We start from the raw sequence: 26,899 nt of genomic DNA, 5'->3' as shown, positions 1-26,899 counted from the left end.
CTGTAGTCAATAACAATTTAATTGTACAATTAAAACTAACTAAAACTGTAGAACTGAATTGCTTGCAACAGAAAAAATAAATGCTACAGGTAATGGATACATATTTTCCTCTAATATGATTATTATACATTGCATGCCTGTATCAATATATGCCATATATGGCATAAGCATATACACATATTATGTATCCACAAAAATAAAGAAAAATAAATTTAAATGTGAAAATAATAATAAAAATTTCACCTATAAGAACAATATTCTGTAACTTATTGGCAATTTAAAGTCACTGGCAATAAAGATTAGTAGAGATTTCAGTCCATTATCTCACCAAATAATATATTGTTACCATCTTTTGACTACACCCTTGAGTAAGGTGGAAGAGGTTAAAGTTAGTGGCAGAACACTTCAGTGAATTCATGATAGTATTTAAACCATTAAAAATGTTTAATTGGAAAGTTAAGTTGACATAAAATTTATAATTTAAAAATATACTGCATATTATTCCATAAAAGTACAATTAATAAGATAACATACTAACTTAAACAAAATTTAAAAATGTTTTTCTTTCCTAATAATGCAGATTACTCTGTACACCTGCCTCATGCATCACTCAATATTATAAGTTAACAACAAGGAGCCTCTCTACTTACATTTTCATCACGTACCTTACATTTTAATGTCCTTACCCTTCCATAGAAAAGGTCATAAATAACACCTACATAAAAAAAAGAATCGTATCTTTTATGCAGCAACAATTAGTCACATGTTTTCACAAGTGAATACACCAGGAATGATGAAATGGCATGAAGTAATTTAAAACATTAATTCCATTATTATTCACATTTTAAAAATTCCATCTTTTCACAAAAAGTATAATTGATGTAATTATAACTCTCCAAAAAATATTCTTTTTTAAAAGTTACATACAAATAATGTTTACATGAACTTTAGTTTGTATTATTTTTTCTACTCAGCATTCTGATTTAATGTAATGTCTAAAGTTTGAGTGCCCTAGATATTTCTACTGTGAATTATTCCCTGATATTTGGATAGAACTAATTTTGGATTGAACATCTTTCATATTTAATGCATCTGCAAAAATATATTTTAGTATAAACTCTTTGGTGTTTTATAATGTGCAGTTTTCGAAAAAAATGTTTTTCCAAATTTATTACATTGGCAGAGTTTTCTTCAGTATAAACTCCTTGATGTTGAACAAAATTTTAACAACTGCCTCAAGATTTTCCTCTAGTACAAAATGTGTACAATATGATGTGTGATACAAGCAAAGGTATTACAACACTCTTCATATTGGTAATGATTTTATAAAACAAATACTCTTCTGCACTTTATAGACACATTTTCTGATAGATCTTTTGACAGTAATTAGACTTTTAATGCTTTTATTTAGTATGAACTCTGATTTTGAGTAAGATGTGAGCAGGTATTAATTGTTTTTTTACTTTGTCTATATTTGTACATTGGTTCTCAAGTCTAAATTCTTTACTGTGCAGTAAGATGTGAGTATTGGTTAGAAGCCTGGCCACATTGTTCACGCTGTCAATTTTCTCAGTATGAATTATCTTACCTATAATCAAGCGTGACAATCATTTAAAGGCTTTGTCATATGCTTCACATTTCTAGAACTTGTCAGCACATGTTTTTATGTTTAGAAAAGTTTGAGGTGTTGTCAAAAGCATTGTCACATCTTTCAGGTTTGTAGAGTTTCTCTCCAATATGAATAATCTTATGCCTGCAAGAATTGAAGACTTTTTATAGGCTTTCCATATTATCACACTTGTAAGATTTTTCTCCAACATGACTTATCTGTAGTAATAATGTGAGGACTGGTTAAAGGTTTTGCCAACTTTTTTCCATTTGTAGGGTTGCTGTCTAGTATGAATTTTCTTATGTGTAGTTAGGGCTGAGGATGAGAAAAAGGCTTTCCCACATTCTTCACATTTGTACAGTTTTACTCCAGTATAAACTACCTCAATATTTAGTAAAAGTTGAAGACAGGTTAAAAGATTTGCCACATTATTCATATTATCAGGGTTTCTCTCCAGTGTGAATTCTCTTATGGTTAGTAAGAATTGAAGACTGGATAAAGGTTGTGCCACATTGCTCACATTTGTAGGGTTTGTCTTCAGTATGAATTATCTTGTGTTTAGTTAGATTTGAGGACCATTTAAAGGCTTTGCCACATTCTTCACATTTGCAGGGTTTTTCTCCAGTATGAACTACTGTATATTTCATAAGATTTGAGTAACAATTAAAAGCTTTGCCACATTCTTTACACTTGTAAGGTTTCTCTCCAGTATGAATTCTCTTTTGGTTAGTATGGATTGAAGACTGCTTAAAGGCTTTGCCACATTCTTCACATTTGTAGGGTTTGTCTTTAATATGAATTATCTTATGTTTAGTTAGATTTGAGGACCATTTAAAGGCTTTGCCACGTTCTTCACATTTGTAGGGTTTGTCTTCAATATGAATTATCTTATGTTTAGTTAGATTTGAGGACCATTTAAAGGCTTTGCCACATTCTTCACATTTGTAGGGTTTCACTCCAGTATGAATCATCTTATGTGCAGTAAGGGTTGAAGATTGTCTAAAAGTTTTGCCACATTCTTCACATTTGTAGAGTTTCTCTCCAGTGTGCATCCTCTTACGTGTAGTTAGGGTTGAGGATTGGCTAAATGCTTTACCACATTCTTCACATTTGTAGGGTTTCTCTCTCGTATGAATTTTCTTTTCCTTTTTTTGTTTTTTTTAGATGGAGTTTCACTCTTGTCGCCCAGGCTAGAGTGCAATGGCACGATCTCGGCTCACTGCAACCTCCAACTCCCAGGTTCAAGTGATTCCCCTGCCTCAGCCTCCCAAGCAGCTGGGACTACAGGCATGTGCCACCACATCTGGCTATTTTTTTTTTTTTTGTATTTTTAGTAGAGACAGGGTTTCACCATCTTGGCCAGGCTGGTCTCGAACTCCTGACCTCATGATCCACCCGCCCCGGCCTCCCAAATTGCTGGGGTTACAGGTGTGAGCCATCACGCCCAGCTCTGGTATGAATTTTCTTATGTCTAGAAAGGCTTGAGGACCATATAAATGCTTTGCCACATTCTTCACACTTGTAAGGTTTCTCTCCAGTATGAATTATCTTATGTGCACTAAGATTTGAGAATCGATGAAAAGCTTTGCCACATGCTCCACATTTGTAGAGTTTCTCTTCAGTGTGCATCCTCTTATGTATGGTTAGGGTTGAGGATTTGTTAAATGTTTTGCCACTTTCTTCACACTTAGAAGATTTCCCTCCAATATGAGTTACTTATGTGTAGTAAGATTTGAGGATCAATTAAAAGCTTTTCCATGTTCTTCACATTTGTAGGGTTTTTCTTCAGTATGAATTTTCTTATGATTAGTAAGTGTTGAAGACCAAGTAAAGGTTTTTCCACATCTTTTACATTTGTAGGACTTCCCTGTAGTATAAATGCTTTTATGCTGGGTTTTGTGTGAAAGCATCCCAAATGATTTGAAACATTTTTTACATTTCAGAGTTTTCTTTCTAGTGTGTTTTATCTTATGTATGTTTGAATTTACAAATTTATAAAAGACTTTCAAACATTTACCACATTGAAATACTTTGGGTAGTTGTGTAACACTGGTGAAGTCCATTATAACCTTCTTTCTGCACCTTAAACTCATCCACACTTTTAGAGCCTTTTCTTAACTGTAAATTCTGGTGTCTACATTTTTCATATCTTCTCAGTATTACTTTTTGAAAAAAATCTTCCATGCCCTGCTCTGGCCAAAGGTCTTGAGCAACATGAGAACATACGTCTGAAAAGAATTTTTAAAATAAATTACTCCACTTACTAAACTCACATGAATATAGTTTTAAAATCTTACCTATAAATGTATACCATCTACATAAATAAAATAGCTTCACAAAATACCACAGGCCCTGATTCTTTCATAGACATATAAATGTAACAAAAACACAGACCAAAATACATCTGTGGAAAATGTATAAATGACTTAATTGTGTGCAGTGTCCCAGATGAGCACAATGTGAAAAACCGCAAAGGAGAAAAAGAGGTCTGTTAAATTTACCCAACACAGCTTTTCCTGCTTCCCACTGTAACATAATGCCTTTAGAGAAGGCAGCCTGGCCAGCATGGCAAATCCCTGTCTCTACTAAAACTACAAAATTTAGCTGGGTGTGGAAGCATGTGCCTGTAATCCTAGCTACTCAGGAGGCTGAGGCTGGAGAATCACTTGAACCTGGGAGGTGGAGGTTGCAGTTAGCTGAGGTCGCACCAGTACACTCCAGCATGCCTGGAGGATAGAGTGAAGCTCTGTCTCCAAAAAATAAAAATTAAAAGAAAACAGTGATGTGCCATTTACAAACATAGTCTTATGAGATAATCTGTGAACAGTTAACATAAATTTTCCAGGCCATAATGGAACTGTGTTATGTAGTCATAAAAAAAAGTTGTGAAAAAAGCAGCTATTAAGTGAGAATAATATCATCAGTGAATCTGTCCTGCCAAATAAAAAAATAAAAATTTTCCAAAGTAAACAAATTCTAAAAAAGTGTATTGGTACTGTTTATGTCCTACATATAAAGGGTGCTGAAAACAGTTTCTTTTACTGAAAAGAACATGATTCAAAAAAACCCCACATAATCACATAATCATATAAAAATAATTTTCTGGAAAACATACGCAAATAAACAATAGTAGAATTTCTGAGCATTATCCTAGTGGTGCAGAAAACATTGTTAACTATTCTTTGAAATTTGAAAGAAAAAGGCATAGAAATAATGATAAATATCTGTTAATGAATATATAACACAAAAAGACATAACTAGCAATGTCAGTGACAAATTTGAGGGAAGATGTAATAAAAAGAATTTTTGTATGCAACATATTTTTTTTTACCAGATTAAAATATATTGTTGTATTTTTTAGAGGTTATACGTAATCCCCAAAGTACCATAAACATATTTGAATAAATACACAGAAGAGGTTGGGCGCTATGGCTCATGCCAGTAATCCCAGCACTTTGGGAGGCCGAGGCAGGTGGATCACGAGGTCAAGAGATTGAGACCACCCTGGCCAACATGGTGAAACCCTGTCTCTACTAAAAATGCAAAAATTACCTGGGCGTGGTGGCAGATGCTTGAAGTCCCAGCTACTCAGAAGGCTGAGGCAGGAAAATCACTTGAACCCAGGAGGCAAAGGTTGCAGTGAACCGAGATCGTGCCACTGTGCTCCAACCTGGGTGAAAGAACAAAACTTGATCTCAAAAAAGAAATTTAATGATTAAAAAAGACTGGAAGTAGACATTCCATGCAAACATTAATCAGATGACAGCATAAACAGTCAAAATAATCATACACAAGCTACATCTTAAGTCACAAAATACAATATTTTATAAAACGTACTTGAAATTAAAACTCCAAAGAAACAAAGAAGAACATCAAAAAATAATAGATTCATTAACTGGGAGCCTATTACAAATTTCTGTGTGTGTGTGTGTGTGTGTGTGTGTGTGTCTCACATTAGAGTTCCAAATATATAAAGCCAATATTGACAGAATGGAAGAAACAAAAGAAAGCAGCATAATTAAAGAAAGATGTTTTAATACCACACTTTCTGTAACAAAAATAAAACAAGAAAGAATGCTAATAAGGGAACAGACTACTTAAAGGCAGTATAAAACAATCATTCCAAAGAGAGTTATGGAGAACACTCCTCAACAACATCAGAATACACACCCTTCTCAATAGCTCATACAACATTTCCCTTGATAGACCACATCTTAGGCCACAAATGAAGTCTAACTAACATTTTTAAAAGGAAAATTCCATGAACTACTTTCTATGATCAAAATTACATGAGAGTATACAGCAATGAGAAAAAAATGAAAAATTTACAAATATATAGAAATTAACACACTCTTGAGTGTGCTCTTATACAAAGTTGAAATAGTTAAATTGTGAAGAGGTCCATCATGCTCAATGCAGTTTGCATATTTAATGCAATGTTTTCCAAATTTCTCATTGCATTTTTGAAGAAATAGAAACAGCAACCCCAAAAGTATATAGAATCCCAAGAGACAACAATCTTCAAAATAAAAAGAAAAAAAGAAACAATGCTGGAGACATTTAAGCTCTTAATTCAAAATACATTACAAAGCTACAGAGTTAAAACAATTTGATATTAATATAAAGGTAAAAAATAGACTAATAAAATGGAATGCAGCACATATATAAACTTTCACATATATGGTCATATAAGGAGTCATTTACATACCCATATTATTGCAACATTGTTACTGTAAGCCAATAGGTGAAAGCAGTGCAAATTTATTTCACCAAATCATTCAGCAGATATAATTTGAAATATAAAAATTGTGAGGCCAGGTGCGGTGGCTCAAGCCTATAATCCCAGCACTTTGAGAGGGTGAGGCGGGTGGATCACCTAAGATTGAGAGTTCAAGACCAGCCTGACCAACATGGAGAAACCCAGTCTCTACTAAAAATACAAAATTAGCCAGGTGTGGAGACACATGCCTGCAATCCCAGGTACTTGGGAGGCTCAGGCAGGAGAACCGCTTGAACCTGGGAGACAGAGGTTGCAGTGAGCCAAGATTACGCCATTGCACTACAGCCTGGGCAACAATGGCAAAACTCTACCTAAAAAAAGAAAAGAAAAAAAAAAAAGAAGAAAGAAAAAAAAATTCTGGACTATCACTCAGTATTCAAAAAGCAAGAAATATTCTACCAACTATAAATGTAAATATTGATGGCATTATGCAAAATCAAATGAGCCAGCCACAAAAAGACAGAGATTGCATGAGATATATGGAGTTACACTTTTAGAAACAAAGAACAGAGTGGTATTTGAAAAGTGTCATAAAACAGAAAAAATTGGGGCCAGGCATGGTGGCTCACACCTGTAATTTCAGCACTTTGGGAGGCCAAGGCAGGTGGATCACCTAAGGTCAGGAGTTTGAAACCAGCCTGGCCAACATAGCAAAACCAACATCTACTAAAAATGCAAAAATTAGCCCGGCATGGTGGTGGACACCTGTAATCTCAGCCACTCAGGAGGCTGAGGCACTAAAATTGCTTGAACCTGGAAGGTGGAGGTTGCAGTGAGCTGAGATCATGCCACTGCTCTCCAGCGTGGGTGACAGAGCAAAACTCCATCTCAAAAAAGAACACAAAAATGGAAAAATTGGCAATTGTTTAACATGTATTAAGATTTAGCTTTACCAGATAAAAACGTTTTAGCAATATGTTGCATGACAATGTCAAGATAAACTGAATATTTTAAAAATGTTGTGGTAAATATTGTTATATTTTATTGACAAGTAAAAATAAACAATAATACCTGGCCGGGCGCGGTGGCTCAAGCCTGTAATCCCAGCACTTTGGGAGGCCGAGACGGGCGGATCACGAGGTCAGGAGATTGAGACCATCCTGGCTAACACGGTGAAACCCCGTCTCTACTAAAAATACAAAAACTAGCTGGACGAGGTGGCGGGCGCCTGTAGTCCCAGCTACTGGGGAGGCTGAGGCAGGAGAATGGCGTAAACCCGGGAGGCGGAGCTTGCAGTGAGCTGAGATCCGGCCACTGCACTCCAGTCCGGGCGACAAAGCGAGACTCCGCCTCAAAAAAAAACAATAATACCTAAAAGATATATAGTAATGATAGTTTTAAATTATATTCAAATCCAAATGTGTTTCTCCCATACAAAAATCATATAGATTCACAAATTAATAGGATGTTGAAATTACAAGAATTTTATGACTTCTCATCTACACAGGATTAAAAAACCATTCACAACAAGCCTTCACAATAAATATACAAGTTATAAAAAAAACAAGGATAACATTTTTCCAGGCAAATAGAGATAATTCTATTGGAAAAAGACATATGGCTAATTCATATATGATTTTGCTCCACGATGTCTTAAATTGTACAAAGTTAAATATTGGCATGCACAATTAGAATATATACTAAAAAATCAAAACACAATTAACAGATGTGTCATGACATACCCTCAAATATATATATATATATACACATTTTATATACAAACATATAAAGTTGCAAAATAAAATTAAAACATGGAACGTAAAACTTATTAGATACCATCAACTAGATCAAAATATTCATTAAGGAAATCTTAGAAGAAGGCTGTGAGAAAAAAATAATACAGAGGTTACTTGAAGATAAAAAAGGGTGAGAACTTTCCAAATTTTGGTGTAATAAAAGAAAAAATTTCTAACCAATAACATTTGATTTAAACTTATTTCACTTTAAAAAGAAGATGAAAATAAAAAAAAATCCAACATAAAGGGTGAGGGTGTTCATCACCACTATCACAGCTCTACGAAAAAATTCTACCTGGGGGCCAGGCACTGTGGCTCATGACTGTAATCCTACAATTTTAGGAGGCCAAGGCTGTCAGAACACTAGAGACCAGGAGTTTCAGATCATGCTGAGTAATCCAGTGAGACTCTGCATATAACAAAAAAAAAAAAGGCTAAAATGAGTCAATCTTGTTTAAAAATAAAATACTGGACAGCATCATAAAACCATATACAAAATAGAACTCTCTATTAAATGTAAATATACAAATATAGAAATCTTTACTATCATAATGATGATGCATACAACTCTTAAAGCTATTCTGTAGAATATTTAAAACAGAATAAAAACCTGCATAAATGTTAATGCACTATATAAAATAATTTTTAATATTAATTACAAACTGAAATTATAGAGATATAATTTTTATATTCAGTTGAAGTTGTCATGAGATTTAAATATATTGTTTTAATTTTAAGATGTTTCATGTAAACTCCATTTTTTAAGATGATGTGGTTTGGCCATGTCCCAACGCATCTCATCTTTAATTCCCACATGTTGTGGCAGGAACATGGTGGAAGGTAACTGAATCATGGGGGCAGGTCTTTTCTGTGCTGATCTCATGATAGTGAATAAGTCTCATGAAATATGATGGCTTTATAAGGCAGAGTTTTCCTCCAGAAGCTCTCTCTCATCTGCCACCAGGTAAGACATGCCTTTCACTTTCCAGCATGATTGTAAGGTCTCCCCAGTCATACAAAACTGTAAGTCCAATAAACCTCTTTCTGTTGTAAATTGCCCAGTCCTGGGTTATGTCTTTATTACCAGCATGAAAACAAACTAATACACAAGATGGTTATGAAGATAATATTCATAGAAACTATGCAAAGCAAAATGTAAAAAATAATTGAAGCACATCAGTACACAATTAAAATAAAATTTAAGGCAATAAAACAATATATTAAAAACCCGCTGAGGAATACATAAAACAATAACAATAAAACTAATAACTTCATTTTAATATATAATTTTAAGTATATAATAACTAAACTACTTAATAGAAAGAAATGTAATCTCAGGACTTTGGGAGGTGAAGGTGGGCTAATTACTGGATCTCAGAAGTTTGAGACCAGCCTCGGCAATGTGGCAAAACTTTGCCTCAACCATAAATACGAAAAACTATCTGAGAGGCTGACATGACAGAATCTTTTGAGTTTGGGAGGCTGAGGCTTCTGTGAGCCATGATCACCACACTGCAAATCAGCCTGGTTGACAGAGTGAGACCTATCTCAAAAATAAATGAATAAACAAGTAATTAAATGAAATTATAAAAAGAAAAAAATAAAATGCCTTAGTGGCTTAAGAAAAAGCAAACAACGTGCCACCTACAAGGGACTCATTTTAGCATTGAGTTAAATAGGCTGAAAACCAGATGGTGAAAAAAAATACTTTATTTTATGAAAATAGTAACTATAATTGGGGATTAGACATACTATCCTTTAAGTCAAGTGCTAATGTGAGACAAACATTGATAGTATATATTGGTAAAATGATATACAAATGATACACAAATCTATAACTATTTTATCTATCTTTCTTTCTATATGTATGCGTATATATAACATCAAGCTCCAAAATATATGAAGCAAATATTAACAAAAGTAAAGCAAAAAATACATAGCAACATAATAATTGTAGACATCAAGACCCCATTTTCCATAATAGAAAACTCACATAGGAGGGGCGGAGCAAGATGGCCGAATAGGAACAGCTCCAGTCTCCAACTCCCAGTGCGAGTAACACAGAAGACCGGTGATTTCTGCATTTTCAACTGAGGTACTGGGGTCATCTCTCTAGGGAGTGACGGACAATCGGTGCTGGTCAGCTGCTGCAGCCTGACCAGCGTGAGCTGAAGCAGGGCGAGGCATCGCCTCACCTGGAAGCGCAAGGGGGAAGGAAATCCGTTTTCCTAGCCAGGGGAACTGAGACACATAACACCTGGAAAATCGCGTAACTCCCACCCCAATACTGCGCTTTAAGGAAACAGGCACACCAGGAGAATATATCCCACACCTGGCCGGGAGGGTCCCACGCCCACGGAGCCTCCCTCACTGCTAACACAGCCATCTGCGGCGATCTATCCGCAAGGCAGCAGCCAGGCTGGGGGAGGGGCGCCCACCATTGCTGAGGCTTAAGTAGGTAAACAAAGCCGCTGGGAAGCTCGAACTGGGTGGAGCTCACAGCAGCTCAAGGAAACCTGCCTGTCTCTGTAGACTCCACCTCTGGGGACAGCCCACAGCTGAGGTCCAATAGGGAAAGCAGCGGGGGCGGTGCAGAGGCGAACGACTCTGTCTGACAGCTTTGGGGAGAGCCGTGGATCTCCCAACGCGGAGGTTGAGATCCGAGAACGGACAGACTGCCTGCTCAGGTGGGTCCCTGACCCCTGAGTAGCCTAGCTGGGAGACATCCCCCACTAGGGGCAGTCTGACACCCCACACCTCACAGGGTGGAGTCATCCCTGAGAGGAAACTTCCAAAGGAAGAATCAGACAGGTACACTCGCTGCTCAGCAATATTCTATCTTTGGCAACCTCTGCTGCTGATACCCAGGCAAACAGGGTCTGGAGTGGACCTCAAGCAATCTCCAACAGACCAACAGACAGTCCTTCTGACTGTCAGACGGAAAACTATCAAACAGGAAGGACACCTATACCAAAACCCCATCAGTACGTCACCATCATCAAAGACCAGAGACAGATAAAACCACAAAGATGGGGAAAAAGCAGGGCAGAAAAGCTGGAAATTCAAAAAATAAGAGCGCATCTCCCCCTGCAAAGGAGCGCAGCCCATCGCCAGCAACGGATCAAAGCTGGTCAGAGAATGACTTTGACAAGATGAGAGAAGAAGGCTTCAGTCCATCAAACTTCTCAGAGCTAAAGGAGGAATTACGTACCCAGCGCAAAGAAACTAAAAATCTTGAAAAAAAAGTGGAAGAATTGACAGCTAGACTAATTAATGCAGAGAAGATCATAAACGAAATGACAGAGATGAAAACCATGACACGAGAAATACGTGACAAATGCACAAGCTTCAGTAACCGACTCGATCAACTGGAAGAAAGAGTATCAGCGATTGAGGATCAAATGAATGAAATGAAGCGAGAAGAGAAACCAAAAGAAAAAAGAAGAAAAAGAAATGAACAAAGCCTGCAAGAAGTATGGGATTATGTAAAAAGACCAAATCTACGTCTGATTGGGGTGCCTGAAAGTGAGGGGGAAAATGGAACCAAGTTGGAAAACACTCTTCAGGATATCATCCAGGAGAACTTCCCCAACCTAGTAGGGCAGGCCAACATTCAAATTCAGGAAATACAGAGAACGCCACAAAGATACTCCTCCAGAAGAGCAACTCCAAGACACATAATTGCCAGATTCACCAAAGTTGAAATGAAGGAAAAAATCTTAAGGGCAGCCAGAGAGAAAGGTCGGGTTACCCACAAAGGGAAGCCCATCAGACTAACAGCAGATCTCTCGGCAGAAACTCTACAAGCCAGAAGAGAGTGGGGGCCAATATTCAACGTTCTTAAAGAAAAGAATTTTCAACCCAGAATTTCATATCCAGCCAAACTAAGTTTCATCAGTGAAGGAGAAATAAAATCCTTTACAGATAAGCAAATGCTTAGACATTTTGTCACCACCAGGCCTGCCTTACAAGAGACCCTGAAGGAAGCCCTAAACATGGAAAGGAACAACCGGTACCAGCCATTGCAAAAACATGCCAAAATGTAAAGACCATCGAGGCTAGGAAGAAACTGCATCAACTAATGAGCAAAATAACCAGTTAATATCATAATGACAGGATCAAGTTCACACATAACAATATTAACCTTAAATGTAAATGGACTAAATGCTCCAATTAAAAGACACAGACTGGCAAACTGGATAAAGAGTCAAGACCCATCAGTCTGCTGTATTCAGGAGACCCATCTCACATGCAGAGACATACATAGGCTCAAAATAAAGGGATGGAGAAAGATCTACCAAGCAAATGGAGAACAAAAAAAAGCAGGGGTTGCAATCCTAGTCTCTGATAAAACAGACTTTAAACCATCAAAGATCAAAAGAGACAAAGAAGGCCATTACATCATGGTAAAGGGATCAATTCAACAGGAAGAGCTAACTCTCCTAAATATATATGCACCCAATACAGGAGCACCCAGATTCATAAAGCAAGTCCTTAGAGACCTACAAAGAGACTTAGACTCCCATACAATAATAATGGGAGATTCCAACACTCCACTGTCAACATTAGACAGATCAACGAGACAGAAAGTTAACAAGGATATCCAGGAATTGAACTCATCTCTGCACCAAGCGGACCTAATAGACATCTATAGAACTCTCCACCCCAAATCAACAGAATATACATTCTTCTCAGCACCACATCGCACTTATTCCAAAATTGACCACATAATTGGAAGTAAAGCACTCCTCAGCAAATGTACAAGAACAGAAATTATAACAAACTGTCTCTCAGACCACAGTGCAATCAAACTAGAACTCAGGACTAAGAAACTCAATCAAAACCGCTCAACTACATGGAAACTGAATAACCTGCTCCTGAATGACTACTGGGTACATAACGAAATGAAGGCAGAAATAAAGATGTTCTTTGAAACCAATGAGAACAAAGATACAACATACCAGAATCTCTGGGACACATTTAAAGCAGTGTGTAGAGGGAAATTTATAGCACTAAATGCCCACAAGAGAAAGCAGGAAAGATCTAAAATTGACACTTTAACATCACAATTAAAAGAACTAGAGAGGCAAGAGCAAACACATTCAAAAGCTAGCAGAAGGCAAGAAATAACTAAGATCAGAGCAGAACTGAAGGAGATAGAGTCACAAAAAACCCTCCAAAAAATCAATGAATCCAGGAGTTGGTTTTTTGAAAAGATCAACAAAATTGACAGACCGCTAGCAAGACTATAAAGAAGAAAAGAGAGAGGAATCAAATAGACGCAATAAAAAATGATAAAGGGGATATCACCACCGACCCCACAGAAATACAAACAACCATCAGAGAATACTATAAATGCCTCTACGCAAATCGACTAGAAAATCTCGAAGAAATGGATAATTTCCTGGACACTTACACTCTCCCAAGACTGAACCAGGAAGAAGTTGAATCCCTGAATAGACAATAACAGGCTCTGAAATTGAGGCAACAATTAATAGCCTACCCACGAAAAAAAGTCCAGGACCAGATGGATTCACAGCTGAATTCTACCAGAGGTACAAGGAGGAGCTGGTACCATTCCTTCTGAAACTATTCCAATCAATAGAAAAAGAGGGAATCCTCCCTAACTCATTTTATGAGGCCAACATCATCCTGATACCAAAGCCTGGCAGAGACACAACAAAAAAAGAGAATTTTAGACCAATATCCCTGATGAACATCGATGCAAAAATCTCAATAAAATACTGGCAAACCGGATTCAGCAGCACATCAAAAAGCTTATCCACCATGATCAAGTGGGCTTCATCCCTGGGATGCAAGGCTGGTTCAACATTCGCAAATCAATAAACGTAATCCAGCATATAAACAGAACCAAAGACAAGAACCACATGATTATCTCAATAGATGCAGAAAAGGCTTTTGACAAAATTCAACAGCCCTTTATGCTAAAAACGCTCAATAAATTCGGTATTGATGGAACGTACCTCAAAATAATAAGAGCTATTTACGACAAACCCACAGCTAAGATCATACTGAATGGTCAAAAACTGTAAAAATTCCCTTTGAAAACTGGCACAAGACAGGGATGCCCTCTCTCACCACTCCTATTCAACATAGTGTTGGAAGTTCTGGCTAGGGCAATCAGGCAAGAGAAAGAAATCAAGGGTATCCAGTTAGGAAAAGAAGAAGTCAAATTGTCCCTGTTTGCAGATGACATGATTGTATATTTAGAAAAACCCATCGTCTCAGCCCAAAATCTCCTTAAGCTGATAAGCAACTTCAGCAAAGTCTCAGGATACAAAATTAATGTGCAAAAATCACAAGCATTCTTATACACCAGTAACAGACAAGCAGAGAGCCAAGTCAGGAATGAACTTCCATTCACAATTGCTTCAAAGAGAATAAAATACCTAGGAATCCAGCTTACAAGGGATGTAAAGGACCTCTTCAAGGAGAACTACAAACCACTGCTCAGTGAAATCAAAGAGGACACAAACAAATGGAAGAACATACCATGCTCATGGATAGGAAGAATCAATATCGTGAAAATGGCCATACTGCCCAAGGTTATTTATAGATTCAATGCCATCCCCATCAAGCTACCAATGAGTTTCTTCACAGAATTGGAAAAAACTGCTTTAAAGTTCATATGGAACCAAAAAAGAGCCCGCATTGCCAAGACAATCCTAGGTCAAAAGGACAAAGCTGGAGGCATCACGCTACCTGACTTCAAACTATACTACAAGGCTACAGTAACCAAAACAGCATGGTACTGGTACCACAACAGAGAAATAGACCAATGGAACAGAACAGAGTCCTCAGAAATAATACCACACATCTACAGCCATCTGATCTTTGACAAACCTGACAAAAACAAGAAATGGGGAAAAGATTCTCTATTTAATAAATGGTGCTGGGAAAATTGGCTAGCCACAAGTAGAAAGCTGAAACTGGATCCTTTCCTTACCCCTTATACGAAAATTAATTCAAGATGGATTAGAGACTTAAATGTTAGACCTAATACCATAAAAACCCTAGAAGAAAATCTAGGTAGTACCATTCAGGACATAGGCATGGGCAAGGACTTCATGTCTAAAACACCAAAAGCAACAGCAGCAAAAGCCAAAATTGACAAATGGGATCTCATTAAACTAAAGAGCTTTTGCACAGCAAAAGAAACTACCATCAGAGTGAACAGGCAACCTACAGAATGGGAGAAAATTTTTGCAACCTACTCATCTGACAAAGGGCTAATATCCAGAATCTACAAAGAACTCAAACAAATATACAAGAAAAAAACAAACAACCCCATCAAAAAGTGGGGAAAGGATATGAACAGACATTTCTCAAAAGAAGACATCCATACAGCCAACAGACACATGAAAAAATGCTCGTCATCACTCGCCATCAGAGAAATGCAAATCAAAACCACAATGAGATACCATCTCACACCAGTTAGAATGGCAATCATTAAGAAGTCAGGAAACAATAGATGTTGGAGAGGATGTGGAGAAATAGGAACACTTTTACACTGTTGGTGGGATTGTAAACTAGTTCAACCATTATGGAAAACAGTATGGCGATTCCTCAAGGATCTAGAACTAGATGTACCATATGACCCAGCCATCCCACTACTGGGTATATACCCAAAGGATTATAAATTACTCTACTACAAAGACACATGCACACGTATGTTTATTGCGGCACTATTCACAATAGCAAAGACTTGGAATCAACCCAAATGTCCATCTGTGACAGACTGGATTAAGAAAATGTGGCACATATACACCATGGAATACTATGCAGCCATCAAAAAGGATGAGTTTGCGTCCTTTGTAGGGACATGGATGCAGCTGGAAACCATCATTCTTAGCAAACTATCACAAGAAGAGAAACCAAACACCGCATGTTCTCACTCATAGGTGGGAACTGAACAATGAGATCACTTGGACTCGGGAAGGGGAACATCACACACTGGGGCCTATCATGGGGAGGGGGGAGGAGGGAGGGATTGCATGGGGAGTTATACATGATATAAACGTTATGCACATGTACCCTAGAACTTAAAGTATAATAAAAATAAAAAAAGAAAAAAAAAAAAAAAGAAAACTCACATAAAAAATCAATGAAAAAACAGAAAACCTAAACAACATTATAGACTGTATTAATTATTTTGCATATAGAGGAATACTTGAGAGTGGATAATTTATAAAGAAATAATGACTTCACCACTTCTGCACAAATAAATACAGATAAATATTTAATAGGGGAATAATGCCTCCTAGAAAATGGGTGAAAATATTTACAAATCACATGTGATAGGAGTCAATATTCAAAAAATATGAACAACTTTTAAAACTGAACAACAGCCAGGCGCGGTGGCTCACACCTGTAATCCCAGCACTTTGAAAGGCCAGGGCAGGCAGATTACGAGGTCAGGCATTCAAGAGCAGCCTGACCAACATGGCAAAACTCCATCTCTACTAAAAATACAAAAGTTAGCCAGGTGTGATGGCATGCACCTGTTTTCCCAGCTACTCAGATGACTGAGGTGGGAGAATCGCTTGAACCCGGGAGGCGGAGGTTACAGCCTAGGCGACAGAGCAAGACTCTAGCTCAAAACAAACAAACAAACAAAATAAAGTTGAATAACTTTATTTAGAAATAGTCCAATAATTGAAATAAATTTTCATCAAAACATTTGAAAGGACACACACAACTAATTTGTAGAGAAATACATAAAAATCACAATGAAAAACAAAAGCCCCTCACACTCATTTAAATGGCCACTATCAATTTTTTTTAAAAAACCAAACCTGTCGATGATGCAATAAAAATGAAACCCTTGACTGCACGTGGTGGCTGAAGCCTGTAATCCCAGCACTTTGGGAGGCTGAGGCAGGCAAATCATGAGGTCAGGAGTTCGAGACCATCGTCACCAACATGGTGAAACTCCATCACTACTAAAAACACAAAAGTTACTTGGGTTGATTGTCCGTGGAAAGCAAGGATGCACTCATTATTTTATAATGTTATAAATGTACTTCAAATAATTAAAAATAAATGATCAAATAAAGCAATCCCATTTACGAATCTATATCTAAAATATGCAACACAGGACCTTGAAGACATATCTGATACAATGAAATGTTATTCAGCCTTAAAAAAAATCTTCTCACATTTAAAGATACACTCTGAGAATATTATGTCAACTGAAATAAGCCAGTAATGAAATGATGGATGTTATGATTTCACTTATATAAGATATATAAAATAGTCACACTCATTAAAAACAGAAAGTGGAAGGGTGGTTCTCAAGGGTTGGAGAGAGTATAAAAAGGATAAATGTTATTTAATGGATATTGGGTTTTAGTTTTACAAGATGTAAAATTTCAAGAAGTCTTTTGCATAACAATGTGAAAATATATGACATGCCTAAAATATAGTTTGCTTTGTTTTGTTTTTGTTTTGAGACAGGGTCTCGATCTGTCACCCGAGCTTGTGTGCAATGGTATAATTGTGGCTCACTGCAGCCTCACATTCCCAGGGTCAAGTAATCCTGTTCCTCAGTCTCTCAAGTAGCTGGGACCACAGGTGCACACCACCATGCCTAGCTATTTCTTAGAAAAAAATATTTTTAGAGAGGATGTCTCCATATTTTGCCAAGGCTGATCTCAAACTTTTGGGTTCAAGCAATCCCCTTGTCCTTGCCTTTCAAAATCCTGGTTTTACAGATGTGAGCCACCACCATGCCTGGCCTGGACACGTACATTTAAATAGATTTAAGAAGGTAAATTATATGTTATATGTTTTTACAACAATTTTTTTAAACTGGAAAAAATACAGAATTATAAATCCTTTTAAAAATTACCTTTGGATCACAAAAGTGTTTATCTCACACAAAGGAAATATATACTCATCATTAAATGCATGGTGAAAATAAGACTGTTTCCAAGGCCACTCACTTAGAAAAGGTAAAACCAACATTGAAAATGAGCTAAGAGGCAGGGCAAGGTGGCTCATGCCTGTAATCCCAGCTGTTTTGGTGGCCAAGGTGGGCAGGTCATCTGAGGTCAGAAATTCCAGAACAGCCTGACAAACATGGAGAAACCCCATCTCTACTTAAAAAAAAAAAAAAAAAATACAAAATCCAAAATTATCTGGGTATGTTGTGGTGGCATATGACTGTAATCCCAGCTAGTAAGGAGCCTGAGGCAGGAGAATCGCTTGAACCAGGGAGGCGGAGGTTGCAGTGAGACGAGATCCTGCATTGCACTCCAGCCTCAGCAACAAGGGCAAAACTCCATATCCAAAAAGAAAGAAAGAAAGAAAATGAGCTAGAATGTATACAAGATAAGGTATAGCCAAAATTAGGGTGATATTTGCAGGAAAAAACACACACATATATATAATTTGATTGTGATATATGTGGCTCATTTATCTTTCAATTAAAATTTACATTAACTTAAAGTATATAAACAACTGCAAGTTGTCTAAAATTATAATACTTAAGTAAAACCAGTAGGCACAATAAACTGATGTTAGGAAACTTATACTACACTACAAAAAACACGAATATAGAACTGCAACACAGTAACAGAAATGTTTACTCATTACATCTAGTTGGCAAGATTTATGTACATTAACAAATAATTTGTCTAGATAACTGCAATGTTTGACTCTAACTGTGCATTCCTGGAAGGCAGGCATTTAAAATTACTGGCATCTATTGTATGGCAATAAAATATCAGAGAAAATGCAGTACAATCATAAATAGGAGATGATAATGAGAAACTTTTAATAGATTTAAGCATTTAAAAGAAACTAGTGTCCATTTTTATGTTTTAAACATATGCTATTTTTACACAAAATAAAACTACTGTAATCCAAGTTTAGAAACAAAGAAAATTCTTACATTGCTAAATTATATATACACACACACACACACACACACACACATATATATATATCAGAATACGATTAGAGCCTCCTATGGAAAATGAATATTTGGGGGATAAATTATGTTATTATTTAGATATAGGCTGATAAAAGTTGTTGAAAATTCTATAATTCCTTTTTGCCTGCCGGTATACTAATTATCTAATTTAATTCAGGCACAACATGTACATTCTAGTATATTACCCTAAATTTCTGAATCTAAAATTACAGACAAATTTCAAGTAGAAAATAGAAAGTAAAAATGTATATGGAGAGTGACGTTAATAAGATAAAAAACTAAAAGGTGCCCTACTTACTTATCCCCCAACAGCAAGAAAATTTGTCAGCCATTCCTGATAAAAATGCCTTTATGAGCGAACCAGGCATCATGGTTCACACCTGTAATGACAACTACGTGGTAAAATAAAGTTGGAGAACTGCTTGCCATCAAAATATTAAGACCTGTCTGGGTTATGTAGCAAGACCCCCATTTCAAAAATAAGTGCCTTTAAGAGAGCTCTGAGATCCAGGAAGGGAGCTGTGAAACTCTGCTAAAGCCCAAGATTGAAGGTAACTCTGTTTAGAAGGCAGGCCCTCATTCAGGTGGCAAACTACAGGACTACTGTTATTGGCTACAGACAAGAAAATGTTCCACCTAACTTGGTTCCAGTGAGAATTTTAAATTTACTCTGTAACAATCCCAAACTCTTCCCAGCCACAGTGTGGGGGAGGTCCTGCCTTTCCAGAGGCCTGGAGGAAGACACACATTTATAGCCATGTTGGCAGGCCCACAGACTTTGGCCTTTACTGTGATCCCTGAAGCAGTTCCATGAGTCAGTTACAGCTCCATGAGCCACACAGTTCATGGCCGGTTCTGCCCATGTAGAAACCTAAAGTGACCCAGGAAAATTCTCTCTTCACTGGGTGAAAGCCATGCTCATCCACATCCTGATATAAAGCCCACCATATGAAGGCCTGACTGCAGAAACCTACCCTTGGGTCTGCCCTGCAGAGCAAAGTCCTCAAGGATATTCACTCTGTCCAAAAATTAAATGAGAACTACAACTATCCACGCCCCTTTTAACAAGACCACTTAAATGGATTCTTGTGCAAATTGAGCAGGCTTAAGGCCAACCTAAAACCCCTCTTCACTACAAACCCACAGAGCATTCTATCACTCTGGGGGCCCAACAAAAATAGATATTTCCTTTCTGAAGGTGTTTATAAAATCCTGAAGAGGTGTCTGCTCCTTCAAATTTACACACACCAATGCAAAACTATTGTTTCTTACTGTCAATGCTTCTATTTTAACATTGCACTGAAAGTATGTGAAAGAAGAAATAGTAAAAAGAAAAATTTAAAGTCATTGAAGTTGAAGAGCAATGAGTAAAACGTTTGTTTGTAGATCATGTAATCTTAAATATATAAAAAATAAACAGTAAATAAAAACTTGTTTAAGCTAATGAATACACTCAGTTAATTAGCAAAATATAAAATTAACATACACTTCTAAGTAATCATTCTATACACTTAAAACAAACTCTCTGATAGAGGAAAAAACAATGTTATTTATGATAGCAATAAAATAATCCATTTTAGAACAAATTTAATTAAGTAGCTCATAATTTTTTTTTTTTTTGAGACTGAGTCTTGCTCTGTCACCCAAGTTGGAGTGCAGAGGCGCAATCTCGGTTCACTGCAACCTCCACCTCCCAGGTTCAAACGATTCTCCTGCCTCAGCCTCCCGAGTAGCTGGGATTACAGGTGCCCACCACCACGCCCAGCTAATTTTTGTATTTTTAGTAGAGATGGGGTTTCACCATCTTGCTGGTCTTGAACTCCTGACCTCATGATCCACCCACCTCAGCCTCCCAAAGTGCTGGGATTACAGGCGTGAGCCACCGTGCCCAGCCAGGACCCCATAAATCTTTTAAATGAAAGATACATCAATAAAAAAATTAGGACACAAATTTTAAAATATTTTATTTCTATTGAAAGAATAAGAATTGTGAAAATGCCATATTATCCAAAGTGATCTCTAGATTCAATAAACTCCCTATCAAAATTCCAGATGTGATGTACAAAGAGGATTTAAAATTAATAGTTTAAGCCAGGCACGGTGGCACACGCCTGTATTCCCAGCACTTTGGTGGGCAAGGTGGGCAGATCACCTGAGGTCAGGAATTTGAGACCAGCCTGGCCAAAATGATGAAACTTTGTCTTTACTGAAAATACAAAATATTAGCCGGGTGTGGTGGCGTGTACCTGTAGCCCCAGCTGCTCAGGAAGCTGAGGCAGGAGAATCACTTGAACCTGTGTGGCGGAGGTTGCAGTGAGATGAGATTGTGCTATTGCACTACAACTTTGGCAACAAAAGCAAAGCTGCCTCTCAAATAAAATAAAATAATATAAAACAAAATAGTTTAACATAGAGTATCTCAAAATTATGCAGATATTTATCTGTCCACACACACAAAAAAGAAGTCAGATTGTGCACTCTTTTATATTGGCTGTCACTGTAAACTTGAAGGACTATCACTGAAGGAAAAGTAGAATTCTTAGAGATTTTATAAGCATAAGCAGAAGATGCCCCTATGTGAGAGTGTAATTTGTAAACAATCTCAGGCTTCCTAGAAACTATTTCCTTTGGAACACTGCTTCCCAAATTGCTTTAAAGACAGGCTTTCTTCTTGACTTTGGACCTCTCATCCATGTCATCTGTTGTATTCACTCTCACCTACCGGGGGTTCATCCACCATCTCATGTCACTTCATATTCCAGGGCTCTTTTTCTTTCTCCAGACAGGTGATCAGGTCTGGCTTAGAGAAAGCGATACCTGTTTTATTAAAAATAACTAACATGAATCTTGTTCATATTCTCCAATTGCCAACTTAGTAATGTGCTCAGTAAAAAGGATATAATAGATTATTCTAATAAATTTATCCCAATGTACTAATTTATAACAGAAATTTTTAAATATTTAGAAAATATTTTAATTTTGTATGTTCTTAATTTCACTACCTGGCACTACTGAATAAAAAAATTGGTGAAGCAGGTAGATTTTTAGGTGTGAGTAACAATATTTTATGCCACTAAACTTCTGAAATTACTGCTAATCTAAAGTGAAGAACACAGATCAGCTCAGGAATGTAGAAAGTTCAGGTCTCTTGAAGAAATTTTTTCTAAACAGACAAATCCCCAGGATTTTCTTGAAAACAGAAATATGAAAGCATATTTACCAGAAAACATTCTACAAAGAGAAATGAAATTTTTATTTTATATTGAGGAATTTTGTATTGAAGTTATCCTCACCCAGGAAGGCCAGGTTTCTGTAGTTCTCTAACATCGCCTTCCTATATAAATTCTGTGAAGTGTCCAGGTACTGTCACTCCTCCAGAGAGAATTCTATGGCCACATCCCTAAATGTCAACGGTCCCTGGAAAACACACGAAAACACACATATTTACAAAGTGGCTATGAATATAATTTTTTTATTTGACACAAGGTAAAATCAGAAAGTGAATAGAACTGATTCTGACTTTAAAAAAATGACTGAAATTATCCAATAAAATAATTGTCAACACACAAACTTTTTCTAAAGTATTCTCTAACTATGAGACAAGAGAGTGGCATAATATCCACAACATCAGTGTATATATGATACTTGTCTGAATGATAAAGTGTAAAATTGAGGGCATATCACTAACATGTACATTTTGAATGCTATATTTATGTAATAGAGAATTAGTTGTGTATATTTTCAGAAGAAAAAGACATGGTTTATATATTTCAGACAAAATAGACATGTTGCATTAGACAGTACCACCCAAATTTTAATGTGTACAATAAACTGGACATCTTATTAAGGCAGATTATTTTTTCAGGAGGTCTGAAATAAAGTCTATGGTACCAAGCTCTACGAAGCTCACCAGTAATGCCAATGTTTTGGCACCAAAAGACTATTTTGTTAAACATCCAGTAAGTGGAAGAGCCTGTGTTTTTCTTTTCTTTTTTTTCCCCAGTTTTTTTGGCCTGTAAACAAAGATGAGAGTTTCATTTACCAAAGATAAATGTAAAAAAAACCTAAAAAAAAAAAAAAGAAAAGAAAAGCAGCTTCCAGATGAAATGTGATAGTTTATGCACATCAGCTACATAAAGATACTTAATGAAAACAAAAATAACTCTATAGTGAAAACATGAAAACATCTGTAAGAGAGCTTATTAACATCTGTAAGAGAGTTATTAACATCAACTGCACTAGAAAAAGTTTTATAGTGTGCTGATCCACCTAGAAGGATACAACGTCACTACTGAGATATGGCCCCTACTAAATTACAGTCTGAATTTAACCATAAGAAAACATCATTTTTATGGAAAGTACAAGATACAAATATCTTCCATGTTCTACAATTTTTTTTTTTTGAGACGGAGTCTCGCACTGTTGCCCAGGCTGTACTGCAGTGGCATGATTGGGGCTCACTGCCAGCTCTACCGCCCGGGTTCACGCCATTCTCCTGCCTCAGCCTCCAGAGTAGCTGGGACCACCAGTGCTGGCCAGCAAGCCCTGCTAACTTTTTGTATTTTTTAATAGAGATGGGGTTTCACCGTGTTAGCCAGGATGGTCTCAATCTCCTCACCTCATGATCCGCCCGCCTTGGCCTCACAAAGTACTGGGATTACAGGGGTGAGCTACTGCACCCGGCCTATGTTCTAACATTTTAATAGTGATTTTAAGTAGTCTTTCTTTAGCACCTTAATAAGCAGTTATCTCCTGATATTTTTTCAGAACTTTCCAGGTAATAAATGCCATCCTGTTTAAATGAGCATTTTCTTAACCATGTAATGCATAGATGTTGAATACAGTATAAGAAATTATTCTTCAAATGTTTGGCTAGCGTTTCTTTGCCCTTTTGTTCCCTGTTTTCAAGGCCAGACTCTTACTCTGTATATTCCCCCTGCCCTGGTAAACAACCTTCTCCCAGTTTTTAATCTATGGAGCCCGCACTACAAATCTATTACGGACGATGTGAATTACCCTTCCCATCGCAACGGCTACTTCCGCCGAAACTGATTCTTCCTGCCTTCCCAAGGGTACAACCGCATTCCTGCATTTTTCAAGTTAGCCAACTGGGTTTACTTTAGATTATCCTGTCCAACTCCAGCCAGTGGAGGCAGGACACAGTAACAAGAAAAAGCTGCAGTAGAGGTAATAAAACCCCCCTACTTTCCTTTGTTCATGTGTACTCCTGTTGTAACCAAGCGAGTTAGAGAAACGCCACACTTTGAGACAAATTAAGGAGTCCTTTATTAGCTGGTGACCAAGAGGCAGCTAAAGCTCAAAATTCTCTTGGCCTGGAGGAAGGCGCTAGTTTCGTTTTAATACTGTGGTCTAAATAGGGGAGGGGGGAGCTTAGCTGAAGCAATTTTTACAGAAGCAAAACTGGCAAAAAGTTAAAAAATTAATTGGTTACAAAAACAGTTACAAAGAATAAACAGTTTCAGGTGCAGGGGCTTAAACTATCACAAAGAGATAAATGCAGGGGCTTTGAGTGCCATCCACCTTGCGCATCCCCAGGAGCGCAAAGGGGGCTGCAAGTGCAGAAACGAATAATAATTACAGGTATGAGCCACCACACCCTGCCAACCTTTTTTCTTTATAAATTATCCACTCTCAAGTATACCTCTATATGCAAAATAATTGAAGTTGGCAATTTACTTTTAAAGGTGTTATGTTATATTAGGCAGCAGAAAGATCTGTGTTGGGTAAATGTAACAGACTTTTATTTTCTTTCTATGTGGCCACCAGGAAAACAAAGTTAAGTTGCCCTGGATATATATATCAATTAACAGCCATTCAAAGCAAGTCTTTTCAAAAAAATGAGAAGGCAATTCCTAAATTGTTAACCGAGAATTCTTATTTAAATGCATAAGCTATTGATTGGCTATATATATTCTTTTGTTTTACAAATTCCGGAAAGAATGGGTGAGATGCTAGTCAGAAACAAAATGTCTATCAACAATTACCCCCAATTCCAGCACTTTGGGAGACCTAAGTGGGCGGATCACCTGAGGTCAGCAGTTGGAGACCAGCCTGGCTAAAATGGTAAAACCCCATCTCTACTAAAAATACAAAAATAAGCTGGATGTGGTTTCATGTACCAGAGAGGCAGAGGTTGCAATGAGCCAAGATCATGCCACTGCAGTCCAATCTGGGTGACAAAGTGAGACTTCATCTCAAACAAACACACAAAAAAAGAATTGTCCCTGGGTAAAGTTCCACACTTTCATCTCTCTGGTCTTGATAAATTGTGCAGAACTTGCAGAGCTCAGATTGCTCTGAGCTATTTTTATTTCCACCTCCTTGCTCAGGATACATGAACTATTAACAATAAAAAATTCACATAAGAATCTTGGCAAGCCACAAGAATAATGCCAGGAGGTGACCTCCAGGAACCTGGCTGTCACCTTCTTTTCCCACCCTACCCTCCACTCCTCTTACACACACACACACAGCCTGGATCACAAGACCAACAAAACCCCACTCCATCAGCCACTGAGAGAGAAGCCACAGAAGAACCCAGAACCACTGCAGGGCCCCCTTGGACCACCCTAGAAAGAAAAGCATTGTTAGCATCTAGGAGCTGTTTATTCTCATCTTCACAGTATACTAAATAACCTTCAGAGTCACAAGATAAACTGGCTGAAAGCTGATGCTTGGAACATCCCACATCCCCCAGGATCTCAGTGCTGCAGCCTCAGGTACAAACCTGCCCATCAACCATTTAAATGAAACAATTTTTATCAAGAAACCAGAGTCCCTGCAATGGTGGTGGATCAGTCTGGGGTGCATTAGTGACCAGCTAGCAGGGCCTTGGCTGTGTAAACCAAAGGGTATCTGAGACAAATATCAATTAATTTAGAAAGTTTATTTCACCACAGTTAAGTAGGAGCCTGTGACACAGCCTCAGGAGGTCCTGATGAAATGTTCCCACGGTGGTTGGGATACAGTTTCTTATACATTTTAGAAAGGCATGAGACATCAATCAATATGTTTAAGATGTACATTGGTTTAGTCAGGTATGACGGGAAAACTTGAGGTTGGGGCTTCCACATCATAAGTAGATAAGAGAAAAAAGAATAAATTTATTTGAGTCCTTGATAATTCTTCCACTGAATACACAATTTACTCTGGCTCAGTGAATCTGCATTTTTAATATTAACAATAGAGCACAGGAAGTAAGCAGATATGCATTTGTCTCAGGTGAGCCTCAGAGAGATGACTTTGAGTTCTGTCTGTCATCTACTCAGTAGAAATATTCTTATGAGCAAATTGTGAGGTAGGTATATAGCTTTTTTATCTGCATAGCTATCTTATTTAAGAATAAAATAGAAGACAGGTTTGCCTGACGTAGTTTCCAGCTTGATTTTTCTATTGGATTAGTAATTTTGACATCCTGAGATTTATTTTTCTTTCACAGCAGGGACCTTTCTATTATCAAGTGTATCTGTTTAAACTTGACAGAATAAAACAATATATCTATTCAGAAGTAACAAATAGAGGTTAATGGAAAACTTATAAAACAAATATAACTATTTCTCTTTATAATCTTTCAGAATAGCCCATCCTAGGTCTTCCATTTCTTATTCATTATAATTAAAATAATTTTTTTTCAGAATGTTGTAGTGGATCTCTGTGTCAGAGGCATTAAAACCAGAGTGACTCCATCTTGAATAGTGTCAGGTAAAATGAGGCTGAGACCTATTGGGCTGCATCCTCAGGTTAGGCATTCTTAGTCACAGGATAAGATAGGAGGTCAGCACAACATACACTATATT

At 37.2% G+C, this 26,899-nt stretch overlaps 1 pseudogene; it reads right to left on the bottom strand.

Annotated features, from left to right (window-relative positions):
- Nucleotides 1-1,477: 1,477 nt before the first annotated feature.
- Nucleotides 1,478-25,793, bottom strand: LOC117064800 (annotated as a pseudogene).
- Nucleotides 25,794-26,899: the final 1,106 nt, after the last annotated feature.

The sequence above is a fragment of the Trachypithecus francoisi genome, unplaced genomic scaffold (genome assembly GCF_009764315.1).
Source record: "Trachypithecus francoisi isolate TF-2019V2 unplaced genomic scaffold, Tfra_2.0 Contig00137, whole genome shotgun sequence".
NCBI classification, from domain to species: domain Eukaryota; kingdom Metazoa; phylum Chordata; class Mammalia; order Primates; family Cercopithecidae; genus Trachypithecus; species Trachypithecus francoisi.
Note: the sequence above shows the minus strand (reverse complement) of the source record. Positions and strands in the feature narration are given on the sequence as shown.